This window comes from Dermacentor silvarum, chromosome 9, assembly GCF_013339745.2.
Source record: "Dermacentor silvarum isolate Dsil-2018 chromosome 9, BIME_Dsil_1.4, whole genome shotgun sequence".
In the NCBI taxonomy this organism is placed as follows: domain Eukaryota; kingdom Metazoa; phylum Arthropoda; class Arachnida; order Ixodida; family Ixodidae; genus Dermacentor; species Dermacentor silvarum.
This window is the reverse complement of record NC_051162.1, coordinates 94806155-94828049: the sequence shown is the minus strand read 5'-3', so window position 1 is coordinate 94828049 and position 21895 is coordinate 94806155. Positions and strand designations below refer to the sequence as shown.

At 44.8% G+C, this 21895-nt stretch overlaps 1 protein-coding gene across 2 annotated transcripts in view; it reads left to right on the top strand.

The window, feature by feature from the left end:
• LOC119463372 (AT-rich interactive domain-containing protein 2-like) overlaps positions 1 to 21895 on the top strand; it is a 68637-nt gene that overhangs the window by 2249 nt on the left and 44493 nt on the right. The gene's annotated exons all lie outside the window — the stretch shown is intronic.

Here is a 21895-nt window from a genome sequence, read left to right as displayed (position 1 = left end):
ACTTTACAGTTGACTTCCATAAATCTATAATGAATGTTTCACGGAATTGAGGCGTTATAACAGTAAGGCGTTATAACCTGTTCAGTGTCGCAATGAACTTGTGATGTAGCATGCTGGTCCTAATAGTAACAGGCTTGTTGAAAAGTTCCAGGACATTGTGAGAAATTAAGTTATCATGATTCTCCCCACGTTTGCAATTTGTTACAGTAATGTCCTGCGAAATCATCATGAATAAGAAGTCGCTTGCGCCATTGCATGAAATGTACACTGTAAACATTTACTTGCTGTCATGGCTTCGATAATGATATTCTTGACCGTTTTGTCATGGCCTTGAGTAGCCCCATTGCGCTAAAAAATTGTACTTTCTTAATATAGCTTTTACTGCGTCATAGATACCTGCCAACTGACAATTATAAATGACTCTTGCAGAACATGCAGTGCCAGTTTATTCTGTCCATCGGAGATCTTGTTTCATCACATTTCTTGCATCTTCATAAGCATGAAAAGCATAGAGTTGCAGAGCAGGTTAGGAATTTTCAATTATTCAGCGAATTCGTTACTGTTTACAGAATGAGGGCTCAAACGCGAGAGCTCGCTACAGGAACATCAGGCATCCACTATGACTAGCAAACTTTGAAAGCACCTAACCAGCAACTTGGAAATTATGCCTCATGTGAAACATAGTGCCAGCACCAACTCGTTTCACTAAAACACTACCTCGGGGTACATGAAGTACCCCGAGGTATGAAAGACAATGCATGTATAGTGACGGTGGAGATCTTGTTTCTTTTTCGTGTTTCCAGAGTTGAACACTTCCAAGTTTGCAACTAATAATCTCACTGCTACATTAGAGCCTCTCTTTCTTGCCTGTTGCCTGAGTTTTGTGAACCGCCATGTAGCTGTGAATTTGTTTAATGCTTGTAATTTGAAGAATTACCCTTGAATTTGTTAAGAGATTTTGTGATGAGTCTGCTGTCATTTACATGTAAGCACTTACTACTGACAACACCTTACCACAAAGTTTATCATCCACAGAGTATTGCTTCGCTTTGTGCAAAATTTTGACGATGACTCCTCGTTAACTGGATGGTGACTTTTTGGTAGTGAAGTTTTTTGGTTAGTACATTAGTGCTTCATTTTTTCACCTCTGGGAGTTTAAGTTCGTTACACGATCCTTGTTCTGTTAATTTTCTTGTTTTCTTCAATTGTTCACCGCATGTCATATGAACGCGCTTGACAACTTTTGCAATTTTAGCATACAATGTCCGATTTTGAAAGCGTACTTGCAATTGTCATATTGACACCAATAATTTTACTATGCTTCATTTAAAACTAATTTAGGGCAAGACTTATTCCAAAAAAATATAAATGCAGTTGCTAACATATTGATAGCCCGATTTTTCGGACCTGTCCATTATACAGATTATCCCACGCAGCAGCGACACAAACATATAGGGCCAACGTATAACAACTGAAATTTCGGTTGTCATTATGTGAATGTTTCATGAATACACTTCATAAACATATGTAATGTTTCATGAAGAATGAATGTTTGCAGCTGCCTGTGGCCTTTGTAGTTTTGTGGTATTCTTGGGTGAATAATATTTCCTTCATGAACTCTTGCGACTATATAAAACAGAGTGCCTGTTGACAGCGTCCCTGCAAATCAAGGCCTGCTAATATTTAATAAACAGGCAACATCTTGAGTAATCTAAAATTTTTTAGTATATTGCACCAAATTTTAGTCTTTTATGGCAACGACTGTAGTACTTTCCAAGTTCTGAGGTTGCTAGGTCCGCATGAACAAAGTCTGGAGAAGAATGCATTCACACTTATGATATCTCAAGACATAAGTTCAAGTGAACATGCTGACATTTAGATTTCTGAACATGTGTTAAGCTGCAAGATAATTTGCATTGGGCATCTGACAGGTCACGGCAGTGCATGTGTCGAGTGTATGAATATTTCAAGTTAGTTCTGCGGAAGCCGGCAAGCTGGAGGAACGTTCATGAAAGGGAAAATTGTCATCCATTCGACTGTAGCACGAAGCCATGTAGGAAATACATATGTGATTCACTGTCCGTATGCTTTGAGTTGTTGATAATTCTAGCCAGCTCGGTGAAAGGCATTGGTGCCAGTCTTGATCCCTGGACCAGGACAAATGTTTTTTCAACTGTGAAGCATTCTTTCTGAGAAAGCCGTATTGGTTTTATTTGTAGCATCGTGCCACATTGCTAGTGTGCTACATTGTATTTTTACGAATATTGGTTAGTATTTTGTGTGAGCATCGTCGCATTTATGGTTTAGCAGTCATACAACATCAACGTTGCTTTGATTATATCAAATCATTTTCGTTTTAATATGTGGCGGGCTCTCTGGTTTCAGAATTTCCCATTCCTGAACCAGCTTGGAGTAGTTTGCTTTTCGGCCGACAAGCACTCGGGGAAAAGTTTGTTTGGGAAATAGGGTCTGCTAATAAATCGCAGGGATAATCTTGTAGACAGGTCCTTGTAATGAAGTGTAGTGGGTAGCGTTGTCAACCTTATAGGCTCTGTGGAAGTTGAAACTCATCATTTTGGACACAAGTGCAATTTTTTTCTTCATTATTTCAAAAAGAAAGTTGTACACAATTATTTCAAAGCCCAAAGGGTGGAAATATGGATCACCTAATAGATTCAAACCCCATTTACTGCTTAAACAAGACACTGAATAGTCCTTGTGTTCCAGAAAATCTTGCATTACTTCTTTTCATTTCACTGTAAAAATTAAGGATAACAGAATGGAACACTAATTGGACATTTCTTTCTATACTAATCCATCTGGTACTTTATTATACCATCGTTGCAGCCCACTAGAGTTTCTACCATAGTTAATGATGCAAAAACTGCTGTGAAGGCATGCTGCATCGAAATAACATTTATGCCAAGTTTGTTATGATTGAGTAGTACTACTTTTGGAGGCTATCTTAGCAAAGTTGCATGGCTGCTGATTGTGCAGTTTTCTTACTAACAGCCTTTTAATCGCAACAAAGCAGACAACGTCTAGTGGAAATCCCATGACCATGGCCTCCCCAGATTTTTCAGCGTACCGCAGATGGCCAGCTGGTCTCAAAGGTCATGTTGAGGCACTGCGCTGGCTCTCGACGTTCTGAATTCTGCGTCAATTTCGGGGAGCAGTAATGGTGGCATTTCAAAATGAAGCAACGTCTGTTATTGCGAGCTTTTGGCGCCGCATCCACTAGTCTTGTAAAATTTTGCGTGGAGGCTGCTCGATATCAGCACTATCTGGAACTAGGCTTCTTAGCTGGGCTAAAACTTTATTGCAGTCAGGCCTTCAAAGGCCAACTGGAACTACGTTTAACTTCACCTTAATTAGTACTGCATGAGTCGTATATACTATTGAAACAAACTTGGCAGTGCTACAGGGCTGGTAATGGAATAATTGTCTCGTTTTATTTTTGGCGACTTTTAAATAGCACCTAAGCCGACGACATATGCCCCGGGGGGTTAGTGGTTGTGTTGAAATCCCAGCACATTGTCTCCAAGATTTTTAGGCGCCTAATCTCAAAGGTCATGCAGAGTTCCGAGTTACGCGTCACTTCCAGTGAAAGGTAATGGTGCTTTCTTTCTTTTTTTAGTTTCGATATCAGAAACGCCAACTTTTTGCTAGCCTTTCGTGACACGACCTTTCATATTTAAAGCGTAAAATTTTTATTGAAGGCTGCTCTATATGTATTCGACGATATCGCATGACCCGCAGTTTTGTTGCTGTTTTGTGCGTAGGTACTGCTAAGCTGCACGAAAAGAAACCACATTGCTCTTTCTAATGGCTGCAATTTGCTTAGTCTATAGGGAACAACTGATGCCTGATAATCCGAGTATCTGGACTTGGCGGTTCGGAGCTCCTTAGTTTGAGTTAATTTTGTAAACCTCTTCATGGGGGGGAACCCCAATCGAACATTAATTAAACATTAATTTTGTATACATCTTCATGCGCCCTAATTGAAACAACAGCCCTTGTGCACAGGAAACTCTTATTCTGTCTCTTCCGAATTCCCCATGGGGGGCGGCACAAACCAATGTTTACAAAGTGTGGAAGGGATTTGCTTATAGGTCATTTAAGTTTGGTTGTGAATCTACATGGCCAGGACATTTGTGAATACAGATTTCGCTTGAATGTGCAGCTTTGTTTCCTAATCATCGCATTTTCTTTTTTTGTTGTGTCACTGTCGACTGAGCAGTGTTTCTTAGTTATCTTAGGCATCTAGAAACTACGTAAAAACCAAGCCTTCCGAAAACAAATCTTTCCTAATGTGGTAATTGATAGCATGAAACTTAGTTTAGCTTGTTAGTTTGTTCCTTTACTTTGCTTCTGTTCTTTTTAATTCATTTCTATTCCAGCAAACTGTTTCCATGTTTGCATTAAGTCACTGCCTTGTCATCACAATCAATAATTGTTCCGTTTCTGTATGTTTTCCTATATCAGCATCTATAACAGCAATTCCTGCATTTCTTTCCTTTTATGATCCCTGATCAGATTTTCCAGTACCCTTAAACATTAAGAAGTCATGTTTCTTATCGAATTGAATATAAAAGCAGTCCACTGAAGTATAGTATACTTAATGTTCAGTAGCCCTTCGGTACGAGTCATGCACTTTAAATTGAAGGCTGCTTCTTGTATTTAATAGGCCTGTAATATGCATGGCCATACTTGTGCTCCTTTGAGAAGTGAACTTCACTTAACCAAGTGTCATTTCGGTGGAGTGCTTCAAGACAGGAAAGGAAAGTACCATTTAGAATTGATGGCAGTGTCGATAGGTAAATTAGCCAGAACATCAGCGATTTTATACGATATTTGCAAAATAATAACATAATCGAGCGTCATGAGCGAAGATGGCATTGCTTCTCTCGAGAAATCTTTGCGTTTCGTTTCTTACATGCGTCTTTGAGAGGTTGTTCGAGTTTACTCTCTCCCTCTCCCCTATATATCTTGTTTGTTTATAACACCCGAAAAAGCATGCTGCACATTTGCATGTGCCGAGAATGGTGTTGCTTTCGCGCCTGAAATTGAGGCGGCTTTCTTTGGCAGGAGAGAAATGGCAGTCTCCATAAGCAGGAACACTTTTATAACATTTGAAATCACAGGAAATAGTTTTCAGAGTTTGCCGACTCTGCGCTCAGTATTATTACACACTTTTACTAAGCGAGATGAGTCCCGACAAATGCACCCGCCTTCGAATGCATTTTTCAGCTAGTGTCTATGAGCTGTTCCATCTGACAGGGGTGTTAATTCTGGCACATCGCATAGGGGGCGTAACAGTCCAAACAGAAAATAAGGAAGGAGAAAGAAAATTCAAATGTCAATGTGCTGCTGTTCGAAGCCTGATACGGTGTTATAGGATAAACTCATGTGGAAGTAGCGCCGAAATCACACGGCATATTTCGGATAGCTTGTCAAAGTATCCATCCACACGTCAGTGAAGCCGTAGTTACCCTGCTTGAGGCATTGGGCTTTAGATTGTACGACTGAGCCTGGAACTGTCTATAGTAGTAAAAGACAACTGGAGTATTGGTGGCATATAGGTGGAGAACACACAGTACGAAGTCACAGTACTTCTTAGGGCAATAAGAATCTCTGGTGCGTTATCAAGGATTGCATATTTCCAGGGCTGATAACAAATGCAACTGTGGAGTAAAGATGACGAGCTTGGTTGCATCAGCCACCACCCGTTTCAAGGGAGATGCAGATAATATCTGTTAATTCAAACACATCAGCTGGAGTTTCTGTGATCCAGCTATATATATATATATATATATATATTTTTTTTTTGTGCTTGCAGACTATAAAAGTAACATTACAGAATCAGAGTCCGTGTGTAGCACTAGTGCTCGAAATAGTGTCACAACTTTGTTCGCATTCTGTAGTGGGGGGTGAAAAAACTTGTTTTATTTATTGCCGTGTGCAATTTCAAAAGAAGCTCAACATTTGCAGTTCCGTATGTATGTTATACAGGAATGCTTTTGTTTGGCTCTTCCAAGTTTCTGGTATGTGCAGGATTGTTGCATGTGTTTCACATCCCCCAAAACAAAAATGGCATTTGCTTCTTATGGCCACTGTTTCTCGTGTGCCGGCCTGCATCTCAGCTGGCCTCAGAGCCTTGTGACACGCTTGAGGAACAACATGGCGTTCAAAACAGATAACGCAAATGCTGTGTAACACTTAGCTATTTAAGTGAGAAGAATTGAGTGGCTTGATTTTTTGTTGTCAGTTATATGAAAGGTAATACAGGATGAAATTAACATAGCTTTTTTTAAACGTAAGATGCAGAAACAATAAGGAAACATGATTTGAAAATAGGAACAAAAAAAAGACAGTTTGCCTCTTATGGAAGCCGAACCTAGTACCTGCACATAATGCATGCAATACTGTATCTGTTGAGTTATCATGGTGACTGTCCCCCCATTTACTCTCCTGGGTATTCACATTATTTGTACTCAACCTAGCTGTGGGAGTTTTAGCCAGTGCTTTTCATGACCATGGGGACAGAAGTGATATGGGCTTCGCAGTAAACAAGAAGGAGAGCGCAATTGTGGCACCAAACTTGCCTGTGCTAGCAGCATGAAAGTGTGTCTGCAGATTTTCCATGCCCCGTTGCTTTCGTTGCCTTCGTAGCCAGAAAACGTTTCTCACAGGTGTTGTGAGATTGATGGTAGTTACTCCGTGTCAGCACGAAAGACACAACAAAATAAAACGATCGAGTCAAGCAGAAATGTCATTCCGATCATGACAGGGGCAGATTTGGACGCATCACATTTGCTGCACAACTCATGTTCAGCGTGAGAAGGCATTTCGGGGAAACGTTTGAAACCTACTCTGGGCTGCCAAGAAAAAAAAAAAGAAAAGGCAACTTTGCTAAGCTAGGTGCATCGTGACTACATACAACATGCAGGTGTTGCATTCGGTGAAGCCTTGCTTTTTTTTTTGCTTTTTTCCTGCAACACTTGATAGACTTGTGCAGATGGTTTTTATTTTATGGCTGTTCATCACTTTCAGCAACCGAAGCACATAATGCACATGTCTCGGATGTTTGGGTATGTGTAGTTCGTTCCATATCTCTTGCCAAATGCAGCCCTGTGAAGTCAGTGAATCGTCGTACGCAGCACTTTGCCTGCTTTTTGTTTTTTTCTTTGTTCTGACAGTACGTTGGAGAAAACAATCTACTTGTGCAGAAAATTCTCTGGCAAGTGCACGTGCTTTACAAGCAAATTCTTTGTTAATGGCATAGCTTTTCTAAAGGGACCCCCCCCCCCCCCTCGATATCAATTATCATAACTTGCCGAGCCATCACTCACTTTTCTAGCACCTGTGGATTAGGCAGTCTTGACCTAAACCAACCTCCCTAAAAGGAGATCATAGTTTTCAAGCCTGAACATAAATGGTCCATAAATTAAAAATGGGAGAAGTGCGTGGCAGGACCGAAAATAGTTGAGACAAGTCAAATGTCCCAGAAAGTCCTCAAATGTCAACAAGTTCGCGTCCTGTGATCCTAACCTAACCCCTAACTAACCCCCACGAGGATTACATTGTCTCGGAGTTGCAACATATCGTCGCTTTATAAACTGTGAACCAAAAATAGTCAATAAAGTCGTAAACATCCCAGAAACTCTTCAAGCATGCTAGCAGGTGGAACTTTGGCCTGTGCTACTAAAGAGCTCCTGAAGTTTATGCTGAAATGTGCAGGATTTGTGTTTTTAAGGAAGGGTTGTCGATTTCTCGCATACCTTTATAAAAATTGTATTTCACGGAAGAGTAATACATAGTAAGTGTGTGTTGGCATTGGATGGGCATTGGCAGAAAAGTGCCAAGACAAAGTTGTGTGTTATTAATGCATTTCCACTCAAAAGGCATATTGTGCAGGAATAGGGTGGAAACTGCAGGTTGCACCAGTGTTGTGCTAAAGGTTTTGAACGTTGCTTTTATCTGTCAATCTAATGACTTCTCTTTCTGAGAGAAAGTAATTGTTGGCGCGGTTAGCGCCAGCTAATTGTTGGCATTGAGTTCACTTCTAGAGAAAGTTGAGCATACGAAGCAATTTTCATAGCAGCTATTCAGTCATAAGTTGTGGGTATTGCACGGAAAAGGTTAGTGCACACAAAAAAAAAAAAGTCGATTGTCACCATATTCATTGTGGTGCACAGAAATACCATTGCACAGCATCTGCATGTTGGTCTTCTAGCTTTGTAGTTTGTGTGCAGTGTACATTTATGCATTATTACTTCATGGATCCTACATGTTCGCAGTTGGATAGTTTTGTCTTGCGTTCAGTACCGTACTGACATTTCCTTCGGCCTACATTTGTGCATGCGCCGCATAAAGTTGGAATGACTCCCGTCAGTGCCTTTAATGAGCAAACAAGCTGATGTTGATGTGTTATTGCACTCGAAGTGATGTTTTATTTGTGAGTTGTATTATTAGCTTGTTATCTTCAGACTAGTTTTGATCATCTAGGGTTCTCAAACATGTTCTCAAAGATTGGTAATTAAGTGTTTTTTTTTTTGCATTCTATGTCCTTTAGAGCTTAGTTATCTGTGCAAGAACTTGAGTGTGCATAACAATTAGTATGGTTTATCAGGTTTATTTTTTAAGGGTCATCAAGCATGACCAGCTGCTTGGCACACTGCAGTGCCTCAAGAAGGTGAAAGCCACAACGTTTAGATAGCCTCCACTTGAAAGCACGAAAGGGCTTTGTGGTCTCGTTTCACCAACAGCCCTGCCTACCGTCTAAGTAGTGCCTGTATTGCAATGAGGTGTATGGGTCTCGCCCACCTGGATTACAGCAGCAGGTGTTTCGGGGTGCGCACACTTTCACGCAGATGTCCCAAGTGGCCTGATTGTAGTGAATGCTCGCCCTGTGTTCCCCTCCACATCTGGGAAGTCTGCTGGACTTATCTTCATCTTATCTCGGGCACAGGCGGAAAAGTGGTAGTGCCAGCTGGGGCAACCGATTTTTCTCTGTTCCCGCATAGCTTTCCATTGTTGTCTTTCTGTCGACAACGTATCTATCGGCGTTCTTTCTTGTCTTCAGAGGGGTGTGGTCTTAGGATAGTAGACACGGGCTGTTTTTTGGCATGTTGAGAAGCGTTGCTTGATATATGGCTTCAGTGTTGGCACTTTATCGATGAGTTGGCTTCAGTATAGCACTTTATCGTTTAAAAGTTTCCTGTTCAGGTTGGCAAGTTTAGCATCTCAGTGGCTTATTTTTGCAGTGATATCCATTATTGCTTTCGCGGTAGTAGTTGGGTGCTTTCTGTAAAGCAGCTGAGAAACGGTCATAGTCTGTACTCGAAAGACACATCACGAATGAAACTGTACTTTAATGAACACTGCAAAGATTGGTTTTGGAAGGTGCAAAGCGTGTTGTTACATTAGCTCCATTTAACATGTTGCCTTTTATGCATGCTAGACTTCGAAAATACATGTTAATAGATTGCGTTGCTTTGGGCACAGTGCGAACAGCTTTTAAGCTGCTATAGGTAATTCTGCTGGGTCTTTATTGCTCACCTGTTTCACTGCCTCTTTCCGTATTCGTTCCCCTCCTTAACTACATGTAATAGGTGACAACATAAATAATTTTTGCCTTTTGTTTTTGGCATTTGCTGCAATGTTAAAATAGGATCCTCTATCAGTGAACCACCTCAAAACGCTCGCAGTCGTGACATTAGAGGAGTGCCTACATCAATAGCTTTCTTCACTATGGAATGTTGTTTCAGTGAAGATGGGGCAATGGCTCCTAATGAGATTGGAAAGACTAGTTCTGATGACACTCGCTACGTTGACGAGGCACTAACTCCTTTCTGGCCAATGGTAAACACTGGTAAATGTTAACAGAAGATTTATTCGTTCTAGAATAGCGTGCTCATTTGTTGCAGTTCTCGTAGAGCTCTGTAGGTTACCCTAATTCACACATCTCGATCACCAATCGGGCCATTCTTCATCAGAACAGCAAGCTGGGCAACTTGTAGGTCTTCTTGCCTTAATTGTGCCCAGTAGTGACTAACGTCAGGTGAGGTTTTGTTTCTTCCGGCTCTCGCAAACGGAAGCGCCAGACGCCGGTAGCGCGTAAAGCCGCGTGCCCGCGTAACGGTTCTTTCCGGCGCCCTCGCTTCGTTTGTACTCTCTCCCGGTCTTCCGCTAACCCGTTCCTTCTCCCCCCACGCGCCTTTCCGTACAAGTTCGTTCACCACCGTCACCGCCGCAACAAACGCACGCAGACACGCCACGCCGGCCGGCAACCAACCGGCCGACCGGGCAGTCGACGGTTAGCGTAGTGGGGCTGCTCTCCCCTCCTTTTGACGTTGGGTCCACTCTTCCCTTCCTCTCGGGTCCACCCTTCGCTTCCTCCTGGCGCCCTCCTCGCTCAATTTCCGGCCAGCTCTCTCTTTCTCTCTTTCCTCTTCTCATCTCTCTCCCCACTTCCTTCCTTCCGCGGGGCTTGGCCAGCGTTGCACCTCTTTCACTCGTACTTTCGCACTCTCCCTCTCTCAGCCCACTTCCGCGGGGCTTGGCCGTTGTACCTCTTTCCCTCGTACTTTCGCACTTTCGTTCTCTTTTCCTCGATATCCTCATCCGCTCACTCTCGTTGCCTTCGCTCTATCTTCTTCGTTCGGCTGGCGGGCTTCGGTGCGCTGGTTTCTTTCAAACCGTGCTGCTTCCTTCGTGGTCCCGTTACGCGTCTGCCTGCCTGCCTGCTCGGGCATCTTTTCTTTCTCTTGTTCTCGTTCGCTTCCTCTCTCTTTCGCGTCGTTGTTTTCCTCTCGTCGTTCGCTCGCTCGTTTTTTGTTCTGTCGCGCCTCGTTTGGGAGAGGAGGAAAGATGTTTAGAGGCGAAGGAAAGCGGCGACCTGTTGCGTGTTTTCGTCGCGGTAGGGGCAGTCGGTGACCTTTTCTTTCTTGCTCTGCGCGTCTTCTGTTTCCTCGTCGTTTCTACATGTCGCATCGTTTTTTTTTTTTTTTCGCCGCGGGTCTGCGACGTTTGGGAGAGGGGGCTACGAGAGTGTCCTTGCCCTCTAGGCAAGAGCTCGCCTTGCAAGAAAAAAAAAAAAAAAAAAGCGATGCCGCGTTTTTCGGGCGCGTCACCTTGCGTCTCTTTTTAGGTGATGTTTGGAACTTTTGGAACGCGCATGGTTGAAGCAGATTACAAGACCGTCTTCTTTTCTTTCTTTTTTTTATTTACTATAGCTTCCGCAAAAATCTCCAAGGAACTGCTGTGCCTAAGGTGCCTAGATAAAAGTTTGTTTTATCTAGGGACCTTATCAGTACCGTGGGGATGATAGGGGTATTACGTGGATTATGTAATATTCCGTGCGTGTGGCCTAAGACCTTGTTGCCGCGTTATTTACGACGCTTTGTCTGCCTGGATTTCCGAGTAACCGCATTTTTCGAATGGTATTTTCATTACTGCGCACATGCATATTCTTTGCGAATTGTTCATTTTTAGCGCGTTGTTTTCCTGAAAATCGGGAAAGTCACAAAGCCGTTCGAAGCCAGAAAAACTTAAGTTTAGGCACATCCATGTATGCTACCTGTCACTTACACTGAACCACCATACACGGCTGGTCCGGTAGATTTCCCTCTGCTAATTTTTGTAGGAAGTTCTGTGGTTTCTAACTTTGAAAACACGCGCTTTGTAGCAAGACCTTTTCGTCTTTCTTACAGAACTAATTCTTGAAGCTGTATCGATCGGAGCACTTATTTCATGCACCGAGCCAATTCGCCAACATCATCCTATTTATGCCTATTATAGAACGAAGGCATCCATTGCGGCGTTAAAACTCGGCGTGCATCGGCTAGACGGATCTTTAATCGGCTGGTTGGACCGCTTCGTCTGCCTCCCAACAGAAGAAGAACGATCGCGCGCAGACGACGAGGACGAGAACAACATAAATAGCGTCTGTGCACAGAGGCTTGCTTAAAAAAAAATTAAAAAAAAACGCGACTAAAAAAAACACGCCTGCCCGCATCGCCTTGTCGACGTGAACAACTGCATAAAAAAACGCTTTACGCCTCGCGGTTCTTGCTTGCTGGCTTGCAAAATGCGCGATTTACAACGGAGTCGGCAGGTGCTTCCGCCAACGGCTTTCCGCGGTGGCAGATGGCTTCCCCCTACCGCCGTCTGCTCGCGACGACGCTAGCCGAGCAGACGACGCAAGCTGCTTCTGCTTGCTGACGTCTGCTCTGTTCCGCGTAACAGCATTCGCGGGCGTGTCAAGTTTGGCTTGTACTGCGAACTCGGTGCTATTGTGTGCACAGACGGGTATTGTGTATAGAGTGTCGGCATCCCTGAGTCTTATACTACTTAACGTAGCTGTTTGCCGGAATATCGGAAGGGCGTGTCCGAGCACTGCAGCGCCTGTGATATGCAGCGGCGATGAGATGAAACACAACGCGCCGGGTTTCTGCGTTGGTATAAAAAAAAAAAATGTGCGAAAATAACCTTAGTATCGAGTATGACGCTCCTGAGCAGATAAGCGTAATACTGTCGGATCTAGAGTTATGCGTGTTTTGTTTGAACACTCGTAAGGCAAGACAGAGGTATACGCAGGACGAGGGAGACGGAGTGGCCAGCGTTTCGACAAGATTTGTCATGGCGTCCGATCCTTTGCCACAGCCTGCGACATCTCTTGTTTTGAAGACGTTTGAACGCAATGTCACGAGGTGTCGCTATCGGCGATTCTCAGTGCGGCCACGATTTTTGGCTTAGAGTGATCTTCGGTGTCTTGTTATGCGTCTTAACGTCACTGCCTTTATGTGCCAAAATTAGTGTTTCAGACCATGAATACATACTTCAATCGATCAATCTTTATTAGCGGTGACATAAGAGAATACAATACAGGTAAGTTTTTTTAGGAGAACTGTGCAATAAGTTATGCTAAGCAACACTGCAATGAAAGTCTGTAGCTTACTTTGAAGTATGCAGGAGGAGGTTCCGAACGTTACAAACCGCAGACGGGACCTCCTGTGTCAGTACACTATAGAAAACTGATAAAGCCAACATATATGCCTAAACCTGATCATTTTGCACTCAATATATATAGCCAATATACTCATATGCTAAAATTGCAGTAATTTAGACTGTCACTATATTCTTACGCCCAAATTGGAGCATTTTAGACGCAGTGACAGTGTACTAATATTCGCTAAATTAGAGCGTTATTGGCTGCCTATATATATATATAATATGCTAAACTTTGAGCGTTTTAATTAGGTATTACTACAAGGTATAAGAATGAGACTGTACTTTTCTTATATGTAATATCAGTATTTTAGACTGTCAATGTATATTATGCTTATTTACTAAAATTAGAGCATTTTAGACTCAATATATTCTATGCACTAAAATTGTAAAGCTTGATTTTGCAATCCTTATATGCTGAAATTCAAGGATTTCAGACTGTCAGTAGACTTCACATGCTCCATACGCAAAAGTTGGTGCGTTTTACACTAAATATGTCCTAATATGTCTTTTACACTATAAATATATGTATGTTCAAATAGAGGAGTATTTTACACTGTTATTATACCATTGCGTGCTCAAATTGGAGCGTTTACTGTCAATATCAAGATCGCAGCTGGTGCGATCTCGGTGGTTACGCGCCGTCAGTCCACCTATCTCAAGCGTACACGGTCGCTTCGCGCATTAGAAATATGGCTAACGAACTTCAGGCAAAATGACGCGCTAACGTAAGCGCCAATTGTTATAACTCGATATCGCGAAGTGAAATTCTTGCAAGCATCTCGGGGGCACGCATGACACAGTAGCCTTCGGAAAAGGGTGTTTCACGAACCTGACCGTGATCGCAAGTAAAAAAAAACAAATTGAGATAAAATGGCACTCGCCAAAGCAAGCGCTAAACTATGTAACTTGATATCGCGAGTGAAATTCTCGCAGGCATCTCGGAGGCTCGTATGACACGCAGCAGGCTTCAGACAACGTGTTTCACGAACCTGTGCAAGTGTAACTTCGTCGCACGTAAAACAAAATACTCAACGAGACTATATAGGGTGTTCCAGCTAACTTTAGCCGAACTGTTTAATGAAAAAAAAAATAAAGGTTTACGAAACATGGTGCAAGATACAATTAAAAACCTACGATATTTGGTCGTCAGTGGCCTGACAACTAAACACCTTAGTGTCTTAGGATCGCATCGTGCAACGTGTGTTTCTTTTTTTTTTTTTTTAATCTTTTCGTTAAACAGCCTGGCCAACGTTAGATTGGGACAGCCTGCATACTAGCTTAGCTGCTAACCAGATCGATCTTATGGCGCCCTTTTATGCCCAGAGTACGGCCGCTGCCTGCGCTACGCAAAACCCACGTTCGCTCACGCTCCCTCTAAAGTCACCTACCTCGCGCCAATGTTCCTCGGGCATACGCGGTCTTCGCTGTTTTCCGCTTTCAAAACGGAGCCGCCGCTCGCGAAGGGGGCGAGAGGGGTGAAAGCGAAATCGGCCTCGCGCCCGGCGAGCAAGGTCCCCTCGGCTGTCGGTTGGAAATTTGCGCGGCGACCACGACTGGATAAGCACGGCACGGTAGTTATCGGGATCGGCTCCAACGCGCGCGCGGCTGCGCCGACGACCACGTGGCCTTGAGCGAAAAACGCGCGCAAACCGCCGGGGCCTCCTCCTCCTCCGGCCGCGCGCCGGTGGAGCGCCTGCTGCTGCCGCTCGGCGCCTTTGGTGCTCGAGAGAAACACTTAAAATTAACTTGGAGAGGTAAAAATGACCTTTCGGCGCCGACTTTCTATGCATTTGGCGGGAAAAAGGCTGACTACTAGTGGTGAGCATGTAGTAGTAAAGTATTTTTTTTTTAGGACGCAAGGTTGGGGCCCCCTAATCTAGAACTCTCTATTAACTGGTTGTTTATCTTAAAGTGGAAGAAAACGAAAGTAAGGGAATTACTGGTGATTGCGCTGTAACTGTTTAGCCGTACATCTGCGGTCACTGGAACGGCGGTCAGCAGTGGGGCGGGGTTGGGGGGGGGGGGGGGGTCGGAGAAAAAAGCCACGGGCGCAAGGTAAGAAGAACCAGGACGACGGAAACTACTTGAATTATGGGTAATGTCGTAATAAATAAACGAATCAATAAAACCAGCTCAACGAACTTTCCTTTTTTTTTAATTTCGCGCCGAAATTTTCACGGCGTCGGTGTTGAGGTCAGAGACTTCAGTGTTCCTCGTATCAGAGCCGTTCTGGCGCTGGAAAAGTTCGCGAAGCTTGCTAGGTTGTTGAGACTTTTGTTCATTTACGGCTAGGTACAGTCATTGTTTTTCTTGTTTTTGCCGATAAACAGTTGATAAAGCCGGTACGGCGTCGGCCACCAGTTTTCTGTTTCTTGGTGTTTTCTGACTTATATAAAGTCTACCCTTTTCATTAAAACTGGCTTTCTGCTATTTGCAATTTTTTTTCGGAACCTCTCGATTATTCGGACCTATCTGCACCGCCGCCACCCACTCAATAGAACCACATGTATTACGGCAGCCGAAATTTCGGCTGCCATTGGCTGAATGTTTGAGACGTAGACGTGTGAGCCGTAGCTCTGGTGCCGCCGTCTGGTAACCTCGAGTTTAACTGAAGCACGCTAAACTGTCATTGTAACAGCCGTGTTCTATATTAGCTACCGCTGCTCGCCTTATCCCTTCGGGCCACAGCTCTGTATATTTGGGTTTTACGATTTTAGCAATGTCGCGTCGAGCTTTACGAGAAATGAATGCTCTTCCCGAGGACATTTCGCTCGTCGGACGACGAATCTTCTGTTGAGAGTCCTCCGATGGTTAAGCGAAGCCAGTGGCGTACTTGCTTCGAACAAGAAGTTCTTTCGTAAATAGACTCAATCGTCAACAGAAAAGTTGCTGAAGAAGGCACCGTAATCTAAAACTAAAATTCTTCTTCTTAAAAACTAAAGTCTCTGGTGTTCCATGATTGCTGTTGCCTTTGTGTTACGTCTAAAGGTATGTTACTTTATTTAAAAGAAAAGTGTTTGCGAATGCCTCTCGAAAGGCCTGTGCTCGGGGCAAATAAAAAAAAAAAAAGGTTTGCGTGCAATCCCTCCCCCCACCAACTTCGCTCGGTGATGGGGCCGTGGGACATTTAGGAATTTTGATGTACACAGGTTGGCAGGTATACATAAATATTTTTTGCTTGTCACGACGCAAAGAATTCTAGCTGCGACCTAGGCGTGCAGAGCGCCTGTTCACAGCGTTCCCGCACAACTGAGTCGGCGAATTTTTTTAGTAGTGGTAATCGGGAGTGGCGACATTTTTAAATATATTTTTTTTCAACAAATTTCATTTCTTTTCGGCTTCGACTGTGGTATTTTTCAAATTTAAGCTTGACATCTCTGCAGTTGGCGCAATGAAAAAAAAAAATTCCCAGGTGTCCTTAACTATCGCCTGAGAGACGCGTAGGCGAAAGCCTTTTAAGTCCTACTGTAATTCGCCTTAATCCACTCTAAACCTCCTTCATCCACCTTAATCGACCTTAATTCACCTTAATCCCTCATCCACCCTAATTCCCAATAAATTATCCACCTAAGTGCCCCTTATTCCACCCTAATTCAATCACTGATCAATAATTAACTTTGCTAATCATTAATCATCTCTTATACACGGCTGGACATTCTTTGGTTCGCTTCTGGCCTTCCTTGGGTCACGTGACTTTCTGAACCTCATAACGCGACCTTGAAACATAGAGATCTAAGGCTTTGTATAGACCGCCTAATTTTTTTTTTTTAAAGTAATGGTCCGGTGGTGCTGTTGTAGGGGAACACGTTGGACGCTCCTAATAGAGCTTAGCCTGTCCGGTATTCCGCTAACGCTGGCAGATCGGGAGGGTAAGCGGGATCTCGAGCGCGAGTTGTCCTGCACGGTGCAGCCACCTGGTGGCGCGGAGCTCAACCAGACGAACACGGAGCTAATAATTGCAGTAAACAAGTGTGTTCTAACTTCGCCGATGGACGCGAATCTTCGGCCGCTTCGGTCATTTTTGTAAACTGGGGTGCGCCTCTGCTATCTACTTTCTGGTGGTGCGCCGATGCCGCCAGCTGGGGAGCTACCGTGAAATGAACGCTAAGATGGAGTTGCAAAGCCAAGCGCCGGTGACGTCGCGTGACCGTGAACACGATCGGCGTCTTTTCGAAGGAGCGCCCGTGACGGACAAGTCGGCACTAGAAGAGAGTGAGTTGCCGTACGTCCTCCTGAGCACAGGTCCGTCGCTGCCACTGAGCTCGATGTTTTTTTTTTTTTGTTCACGCGTTGAAGGTCAACCCCCGCGTCGCTTTCTTCTCCTTGGCGGCGAGGAGGGCTGGGAACAAGCGCTCTCCCGGTTTCCACGAGGAAAGAGCCGCTGCTTGCCGCGCGATTATGGAAACACGACAGGTGTTGATGGAGGCAGGAAAACGGAATGGGTGGGCCTCGTTTATGGTAAAGGGGGAGTGTATACTGGGAGAAGGAGAAAAAACAATTCAGTGGCTATTTAGCGGTAAATGCGAGAGAAGTGCGTTAGCATTGCGTTCGGACCTGTTTTGAGGTGCTTGTTTTGGTGTTTTGAGTTAAAAAGGGCTTTAGAAGAGCAAGCCGCTGACCAGTGCACGAAAAAAATTGCCGTTTCGTGATCTGGGGCACACATCCCTTGTTCACAATCGAGTGATCTGTAGACATGTATCCGCGACAAAGGATCTGCGAAAATTCCCTGCTTCGAAATTACTGTAACAAGGCGCTGACCAGCAGGATGACCACCTTGACGTTTTGGCAACTGTATAGATCCATTGTTCGCAATCGGGCAATTATGTACAAGATATTTGCACAGACCGTAGAAGGGTGGCTGATTGGGCTAGTTGGCTGGCTAGTACAGACCCTTCGTTTAGAAATTATTAGTAAAACAGGTCAAGCCAACGTCAATGAAACAACACCGACCTGGACGTTACGGGATCTATACGGATCCATTTTTCACGATCGTGGGACCTGTACAAGTATTTTTACATTAGTATTGAAACAGGTTGATGACCATTGTCAAAAGCACATTGACGTTTCGAGATCTGTACTGTACTTTTGTTTCGAAATTATCGGTAAAACAATGTAGGCCAATGCTATCCACTTTGACGTTTAAGGATGCTACTTTACAAGGGAATTTGGAACAAGCATCCTGTACATATCCGGGGACGACAAACGTGTAACTGGCCCGTGACTTGAGGTGCTGCGCCTTAGACACTTGCCAAGTTCCGCCGCGTTGTCGTTTTGAGCCAATCAGAGCTGACAAGATGGCGATTTCGGCAGTATGGCGCCATAGTAGCAAGCCCTATTTATAGAACGCTGCCGCAGCTTCCCTAAGTCACCCTTGATGAAGGAGTCGAAATGACTCCGAAAAGTTGGGTTAAATCTAATGGACCTTAGTTGGTGTTTGTTTAATTAGTCTGCAGAGTAACACTTCTGTTTAGTACTACTGTAGTACCTGTTTCTGGCTGACACCGTGGCTTGGAAGGTCTCTGCCCCTTTCCTCGAGGCGTCAGCTGCGTTTTCGAGAGCGTTGCACGCTGAAAGAACGCGTAGGAGGGAATGCAAATGTGGGTCGTTTGTTCTTGCTACAATGTAGCGACCTCTTCTTGCCCACGCCAGGGCTTGCCGGAGCAGTTACGCTTAGACGAGGTGTCGCTTACAGGTGCGCTGCCGCATATTTTGGAAGTTGTACAAACTCTGCTTACACGTTTCTGGCACGTAAAATGATAACTACGAAAGTTGGGAAATGCTTGTAAGATATTTTGGTTTGCTACTAAAGTTCTCGATAGGGCCAGACCTGGCGTCATCGACATTATCGTGACGTGATGACAAGTAGGAAGATTTACTGACGGTTGTGTAAGCGATAATGCTTGATATGACGACGTTGCTCATTCGATAAAGAATGCTTTGTAAGAGTGCTGCGCGCATTTCTTGCTGCATTCGCGTGTAGCGATCGCCAGACAGAGCTAGCCAGTCTGTCACGACGCACTGAGCTCCCAGGTATCGAAACCGCGACTAATGCGCAGAAACCAGTATTATACAAGACTTGCGTAGTGCGCTCTAACGCTTGCCATCATTTTCTCTACGGTTTACGGGGCTTGGACCTTAATATAGGGGGGGGGGGGGGGGGGAATCTTCGCATAGAAGTCGTAAGCCGCATGTCGGTAGTCCTTCAAGGACTTGTAGCGAATGGGTTTCTGTCGTTCTTTGGCGCGAAATAGATGAACCTGACCGACCCCGGGTCGTCGTAGAGAGAGAGCTGGGGGCGGGAAAAGGCGAGTCGTCGAGTGCGCTGACCTAGACTTCTTTCCTCTCTCTCCGTTTCTGTGCCGTCGGGTCGCGTGTGCTCGCGCGTCGGTGAAAGGCATTGTTGCAACAGCGCTGCTGCTGCTGCGGCAGCACCGAGAAAAAAAGGGAGAGGGCGGTTTGTTTTTTTCTCTCTCTCTCAAGCTCTCTCGTTGGTTGCTTGCTGCCCCTCTGCCACCGCTGCACGGCGTCATCGCCGGCCGAACGCCGCTGAAAGAGGTGACGACATTGAAAGAGGGGGATGCCGGGATCCGAAAATAAAACAAAAACTATACATTGTGAGAGGATGCCACCGTCTCTCTCTCTCTCTCGCTCGGGCGGTCGTTCTATCTCTTTCGTAGTTTTCGCCGGCCGCGCATCGTTCGCTTACGTGTCTTAGGGAGAGGAGGAAGGAGCTACCTCCTCTCTCTCTTTGTCGTTTTGGGCGAGGAGGAGACGGGAACCGAACGAGAACCGGCGGGAAGCGGCGGAGAGGGAGGGTGTCAAGGGTCGTTGACTTGCGCGTTCGTCGCGACACGCGAGTGGTAGCGGCCGGCCACCGCACTGTTGTCCTTTCTCTCTCTCTCTCGTTGTGGGGGAGGGGGTCAATGCGGTTCGCGTCGTTTTGAGAGGGAGAGACGCTGCTACGTCGCACGTGTTTCTGTTCGCGTGGCGGGGAGAGATCGGAATATGGTTTCTTTGGGAGCCTCTTGTTCTTGGGACCAGCCACAGGAGCCGTTAGTAGTACTAGTGGTGGCTGGTTGTTTATGTTGAATAACAGAATGAATAGAGGAAAAGGAAGGGGACAATTGGTTCTGGTCGCAGTAACTGTGTAGCGCAGTCTGCTGACACGTGAACCGCGGTCTGCTTCGGAATTTTATCTTACTAAATCCAATCACAGTTGTCACTTTGTAATTGTAACACCTGCATTGCCCGCCTGATATGCTTTGAACGCGGAGTGGCAGTATACTATTGGAAATAAGATCGATGAGCTTGTTAAACTGTTCATTCTTCTGTCAATTTAATTGTGTCAGTTCCCTGAAAAATTTTCGCCTGTACCCTTAGTATTTCCTTCGTGTGACAACATCCAAAAATAAATTGATGGAATTATTATTTTGTTAGTTTTGGAAGGGCTTGCCCATTTTACACACACGCACGCACGCACGCACACTCACACACACACACACAGTATATATAGATGTGTGATTATTCATTACTTTCGAAGAGAGATTTGAATATGGCCATATTCGATTAGGTCTTTGAACCGAATGGTCACAATCGGGAATACAAATATATATATTTTTTCGGATAGTTTTATTTTAAATCGTCAACTGTGGGCGATGAAACCTAATATTGGAGCTTAATCATGGCGGCCGTTTTAGACATGAAACGCGAGAAGTGTGAAGCACGATAAGCTGCGTGCACCCTGAGTACGGCACACGTCGCTCTTGGAGCCAGGCTCCTTCGGCTATTATACCTCTTATCATTAGCTCTTGCTCAAGAAGCCTCAATATGCGAACAAACTGCCTGTTCGTTTCCTAATGTTTTGTTTGTGCTTTTAATAACGCTTGATAATTACCGTGCATTGTGATGATGGAAGATTGCTAACGTTGTGAACACATGCCGTGCGTTGTAATGATGGAATGTTGCGAATACAGACGGGCACCGTACGTGAACATCGTTTAACATTAATGGCGAAAACAGCTGTTCATTTTTCTAAGAGCACTCGTTACGATTTCACCATTATTCCATCCGTATTCGAATCGTGGTCTGAAAGTGATTTATTCGCACAGCCCCTACTACTATGGGCGGCAGACTCTTCAGGCTGCAGCCCGGGTTCCTCTCCGCGTCTTCGTCGTTGCCATGGCAACCGACCTTGGCTGCTTCCTATCCCGAGCGTGTGTGTGGTTTGTGTGTGTGTGTGTGGGGGGGGGGGGGATTGCGAGATTACGTCTCGTGGTGAGGGGGTGGTGCGGGAACGGACCTTCTCGGTTGCGTAATCGACTCGAGCAGTGAGGAGGGTAAAAATGAAATAAAATAAACCGCTCCTTCGTGACCTTCCCTCTTCGGGGTCGTTTTTGTTGACAACGTCTCCTCAGCGGTTTGAGACTCAGTGTCCATAGCGGCGTGCCGCTTCACGGAGCACGGGTGTTTTAGTTTTAGTGCGCCGTTTTGGTTTTCGGGTTCGACTCTCACCGTTCATTCAGGTCTCGCGAATCGATGCTGCCGAGTCACGCCGTGGGTGGTTTGCGAAGTCAATCAATCAATCAGGTGTGAGGTACCTTAATTTGCGAAGCAAAGAGAACATATTTTACGAAAGTACTCAGACTTGTGTACGTGGGGTACATACAGCAGTAAGTAGCGCAATTTACACCGTGTGTGTGTGTGTGTGTGTGTGTGTGTGTGTGTGTGTGTGGGCGCGCGCGCGTTTTACACTGTACGAACTTATAAAGACGGTCTCCGGCAGATCGGGCATTTTTGTTCTTTGAAAAGTGGACTGTTCGAAGAGGCGGACGCTATACTTGCACGAGAAATGGGGGTGCACGATCGACTAATTAAAATTTTA